The 6000-nt window shown below is 42.1% G+C and overlaps 1 long non-coding RNA gene across 1 annotated transcript in view; it reads left to right on the top strand.

Annotated features, from left to right (window-relative positions):
* The window catches only part of LOC147996254 (uncharacterized), a 59027-nt gene extending 53237 nt beyond the window's left edge, over window positions 1–5790 (top strand). Inside the window, exons 3-4 of the long non-coding RNA XR_015671657.1 lie at window positions 1806–1986; window positions 4611–5790. This is a non-coding gene — a long non-coding RNA (uncharacterized LOC147996254). The remainder of the gene's footprint in view (window positions 1–1805; window positions 1987–4610) is intronic.
* Window positions 5791–6000: the final 210 nt, after the last annotated feature.

Genomic DNA, 6000 nt, shown 5'->3' on the forward strand with positions numbered 1-6000 from the left:
ACCTAAATATGTAAAATGCCTTCCATTGGTTCAAAGGGATGAGAATTAAATGCCACCAACTTCCTAATTCTAAAAAGTATGGGCTTTTATTTTTTGGGTCTGATTTTCCACTGATAATAGATAATGAGACCCCAAGCATAGACACTTTCCACTGTGGCCTGTCACCGATCAGCATAGCATCTATACATAGTCTGTGATTAACAAACTCATGTTGTGCTGAATACTTTGAAGTTTGGCCTGCCGTAATTTTAAAAAATTATTTTCAGAAAAAAGTATAAAATGTCTACAGTCTTTAATACTGAACTGCAAAGTCAACATTCACACACACACACACACACACACACACACACACACACACACACACATACCAAAAAAAAAAAAGAAAGAAAGAAAGAAAGGAAGAGCTAAGTCTTCAAGAATGTTCCTATCACAGCCTGCTTGGGAACTTTGCCTAAAATCCGAGTTCTGCCCCTGTCATTTCTACCTTCCTTACCCCAGAGCAACATTGCTAGAAGTTTAGTTTCTCACATGAAATCCATTGGCAAGGAAGAGTTGCCTGAAATCAAAGACAAAAAGGATGATTATAATGAATTAAAAAAATAACCCGTGGCTGAGAACATGTCTGATACAGTTTCAAACTTGAGTCTTTCCTACAGCCATGACATCTGCGAATATTAAGTTTCAATGAGATTTATGCCATTCAGTGAAATAAGTTAAGTACTATATCTGATCCAAAATGTATTCTGCAGGAAAGGAGGCTCCAAAGTTAAAAAAAAAAAAAAGAAAGAAAGAAAGGAAGGAAGGAAGGAAGGAAGGAAGAGGGGGATAAAAGAAAGGAAGGAAGGAAGGAAGCCCAAACCAAACCAAACCGAACCGAACCAAACCAAACCAAACCAAACCAAACCAAACCAAACCAAACCAAACCAAACCAAACCAAACCAAACCAAACCACCACTCCTGGTGAGCAAAGGGAAAACAAGAGTGGGAAGCCCAGACAGGAAGCTTCCATTAGATTGGCTAAGCTCAGCACATCACTTACCACAGTGTCTTCTCTGAAAGGCAGAAGGAGTTTTTGGTGATGTCTTAAATGAAGATATCCACGCCCTTGTGAGGATAAGTAAGAATTAAGTTTGTAGGAAGAAGTAAGAGATGAGAATTCAGACGACCTCAAACAGTTGAGGCAGGTTCATTTCAGTGCCGCAGAGGCAACATCTCTGTCTGATCTGGGACAGGATGAACACAGTTTGCGGAAGGCTGGGGCTTTTGTAGCTGAGGATTCAGATGGGAAACGGAGCTCCTTAGGGGCCGAATGAGGAAGTGAGCTGCTTTCCATAGACAAGCTGAGCTGAGGACTCAGCATCCGCTGCCTCTCTCTGAGACCAGTATCTGGGATTCGGGCAGCTGCTTTCTTCTGCAATCCCTGGAGAGCTGGCTCCCTGGGACTCTGAGCTGGGTTTCAGGGCCTTGGCTTTGGCAAGATGGGGATGGGTGAGATTTTTTTTTAAGGCATAGTAGAGGACTGGAGGCTTCAGAGGGATAAAGACAGAGTTGGTGATGGTTAGCATTGATTATCTACTTGATAGGACCTCCAATCATCCAGGAGAGAGACCTCAGAGTATGGCTAGGAAGGAGCTTCTAGAGTGGGTTACTTGGGGTGGGAGGGTACACTCTGACTGTGAGCAAATCATGTGTTTGCTGGGGTCACAGACTGGATTTGAAAGAGAAAGTGAGTTAAGCACTAATTTGAAAATAGTCAAATTAATTGAAAATAAATCTTATTTTTAAATAATACGCTTCGATTATAGCTTCCTCTCATCCAGATGTTCTCTTTGGATACAGAGGAATGGATACAGAAAATGTGACACATCTACATAATGGAGTACTATTCAGCAGTTAAAAACAATGACTTCATGAAATTCACAGGCACATTGATGGATCTAGAAAAGATCCTGAGTGAGGAAACCCAGTCACAAAAGAACACACATGGTATGTACTCACTAATAAGTGGATATTAGGCAAAAAAAGCTCAGAATACCCACGATACAACTCACAGACCGTATGAACTTCAAGAAGAAGGAAGGCCAAAATGTTTATGCTTCAGTCCTGCTTAGAAGGGGGAAGAAAATATTCACAGGAGGTGGAGGGTGGGAGGGACTTGGGAGGAAGAGAAGAGGGGGAGGGGAAAAGAGGGGCAGGATCAGGTGTGGGAGGAGATGGGGGGATATACAGAGGGTCAGGAAATTGAACAGAGGTGTGTAGCAATGGGGGATGGGGAACTGGGGTAGCCACCAGAAAGTTCCACATGCCAGAAAAGCAGGAGGCTCCCAGGTCCTGTGCATGCTGCCAAGGTCTCTGTGAGTTCATATGTGGTCAGTCCTGATGGCTCTAAAAGGCAACAAATGTTTCTTGTCTCTTCCACAGAGTTCCACCAGCCACAAGGGGAGGAGCTTGATGGAGACACATCCCCTTTTAGACTCAGTGTTCCATGGTCTCTTGGTTTTCTGCACATTGTCCAACTCTGGGCCTCTATTTGTTTCCATCTACTGAAGGAGCAAAGTTTACTATAGATAGGAACATTACTGTGTCCACTCAAGTACCCACAACTTTGGGTGGGTGAAACTTTGAGATCATACACATAGTTGCTATTTCAGTCAGGATTTCTATTGCTGTGATAAACACCATGACCAAAAGCAATCTGGGGAAGAAAGGGATTATTTGACTTACATTTCTACATTGTAGTCAACCACTGAAAGAAGTCAGTACAGGAACCTGGAGGCAGGAGCTGATGCAGAAGCTATAGAGGGATAGATGCTGCTTACTGGCTTGTTTCTCTCGGCTTGCTCAGTCTGATTTCTTATAGAACCCGGGACCACCAGCCCAGGGATGGTGCTACCTACAATGGGCTGGACCCTCCCACATCAATCACTAATTAAGAAAATGCCTTACTATCTTGCCTATAGCCCTGTCTTTCTTATAAGGGCATTTTCTCAATCAAGGCTCCATCTTCTCTGATGACCATAGCTTGTGTCAAGTTGACATAAAACTATCCAGCACAGTTGTCTATTGTCTTCAGCCTTTAGGTGTTAGAACTTAAAAGAACAAAATCAAGTACTGTGTGGGTTTAGTATATATCAAAGAATGATGAATTGACAATTTCCTCCAAGACAGAATACTTAGAGGAAATTTGGTTTAAGATATAGTATGTCCTAAGAGGATGTTAAATACTCTTTCCTGAAGGGAAGCTTTTTAAGATCTGCGAAAAAGCAACTTAAAAGGAAGTACCTGAAACTGACCAGATTCACTAGGCCCCTCCTATTCCAAGTTTATATAAGCTATAAGAACTGCTGAGAGACATTCACACAAGATAATCTGCCCGAAAAGGATGCCCTCAAGTTTGTGAGCTGCCTGAAACTTGTGCATTTCATTCCTGCTTTCCAGCTTTAGTGAGCTATCATCCATGTTGGGGTGGGCTTTGGCAAAGCATCTATCTTTGAGTTATTTCTGCTCCTGTAATGAACCCCTCGCCCATACTCTTATAAGTAACCCCAATAGAACTCATTGGTTCACCAAGTTGGATTTTGGTGGTATCCTTATTTGGTCTGCTACTGGTTCCTTATCTGGTATGAGTAGGCATTTTGTCACATTTCTCCAGGAACAGTGTCACACAACAGAGTATGTATGTTTATAGTGTTTATAGGTCTTGATGTATCATTATGAGATGGAGGAAGAAATGGGGGATGGGGCAGAAGCTACTGAGAGAAAAGAAGCCAACTGGCATTGCTTGTCAAGGGTTGGAGGGAAAACTGTGTGCCACCCTGAAAGTCTTCCCCTGGGAGCTTTGAAGAGAACCACACACACTGTCAACACTTCAAAAATATTAAACATTCCACAGAGCAAATCATTCCTCTTGCTGAGTGAATTTGCGTTGTTAGTAATTTTCAGTTACTTAGGAAAGTGCCTACTCAGAGCAACCCTCCCAAGCTTTGATTTTCTGATATCAGAAACATAGATCTCCAGCTTATGCTTAATAAAAGTTGGAGGTGCCATGTTCATGTTTTCTTTCTGTTCATTGATTTGATTTTGTTCCTTCTGGCTATATATACATAGCCAAGGCTCATGCTCCCCCTGTCCCACAGGCGGCCCTGCGATTGCTACTGTGTTATGATATGTGGGTGTTCAGGAGGCTACAGTGTAGTGGTAGATCGCATTCTGAGCATTGTTTAGACTTCTCTGGTACTCTCTATATAAGGACTAATTGTTTCTTGATTAACCAATGTTCAAACATCCAAAATAATCAGAACTAAATGTACCAATGATCATTTCAGCAATGTCATTTTGATGTTGCTATGATCCAGATGTCAGTTTAGTTTACACAGATGGTGGTCAAATAGCTCTTGGTTTCAATTTTGAAAAATAGGTCACAATAACAATAGCCCTGTTAATTAGTTTACACAGCTTTGACTTTATCCCAGTAGATGTGGAAATCTCTGACACTCATAGGCATCCAGTATAGTCTTGGGAATGAGGACATTAATGAAAAAAATTATTAGTTAAATATATAGAAGAAAATGTTTTGTAGACAATTAAATTGCATTTTTGTTAATTCTTAGGAATACCCTTCCATTGTTGGTGGGATTGGAAGCCGGTACAACCACTCTGGAAATCCTTCTGGAGGTTCCTCAGAAAATTGGACATATCTGAGGACCCAGCTAAACCACTTCTTGACATATACCCAAAAGATGCTTCAACATTAACAAGGATACATGTTCCACTATGTTCATAGCAACCTTATCTATAAAAGTCAGAAGCTGGAAAGAATCCAGATGCCCTTCAACAGAGGAATGGATACAGAAAATGTGGTACATCTATACAATGGAATACTACTCAGCTATCAAAAACAATGACTTCATGAAATTCATAGGCAAATGGATGGAACTAGAAAATATCATCCTGAGTGTGGTAACCCAATCACAGAAAAACACACATGGTATGCACTCACTGAGGAGTTGACATTAGCCCAAATGCTCAAATTACCCTAGATTCAATCCACAGACTACAATGAAGCTCAAGAAGAAGGATGACCAAAGTGCAGATGCTTCAGTCCTTCTTGGAAGAGGGAACAAAAATATTCATAGCAAGAGATACAGAGACAAAGTTTGGAGCAGAGACTGAAGGAAAGGTCATTCAGAGCCTGCCCCACCTGGGGATCCAGCCCACATACATACAGCCACCAAATCCAGACAATATTGCTGATGCCAAGAAATGCATGCTGACAGGAGCCTGATATAGCTGTCTCCTGAGAGGCTCTGTCAGAGTGTGACAAATACAGAGGTGAATGCTTGTAGCCAACCATTGAACTGAGAATGGGGCCTCCATTGGAGGAGTTAGAGAAAGGATTGAAGGAGCTGAAGGGTTTGCAACCCCATAAGAACAACAAAGCCAACCAACCAGAGCTCCCAGGGACTAAAACACCATCCAAAGACTACACATGGACAGGCCCATGGCTCCAGCTGCATATGTAGCAGAGGATGGCCTTGTTGGGCACCAATGAGAGGAGAAGCCCTTTGTCCTGCCAAGGCTGGACCCCCAGTGTAGGGGAATGTCAGGGCGGGGAGGTCGGAAGGGGTAGGTGATTGGGTGGGGGGAAAAAGAAATTGCTAAGTAGTGTTTTAGGGGAGCGTGACAACCCTTTGTCTGTGGTACCCATCATTCAATCCATTTAAACATGTAGGACAATAAATGAATTCTATGTTCCCAGCAAAAAATAAAAATAAAAACAATGACTTCATGAAATTTGCAGTCAAATGGATGGAACTGGAAAATATCATCCTGAGTGAGGAAACCCAGTCGCACAAGGACACACATGATATATACTCACTGATAAGTGGATATTAGTCCAAAAGCTCACAATACCCAATATACAATTTACAGACCACATGAAGCTCAAAAAGAAGGATGGCCAAAGTGCAGATGCTTCTTAGAAGGGGAGGTAGAGGGAGG

Source organism: Rattus norvegicus, chromosome 2 (assembly GCF_021556685.1).
Source record: "Rattus norvegicus strain SHRSP/BbbUtx chromosome 2, alternate assembly SHRSP_T2T, whole genome shotgun sequence".
Taxonomy (NCBI): Eukaryota; Metazoa; Chordata; class Mammalia; order Rodentia; family Muridae; genus Rattus; species Rattus norvegicus.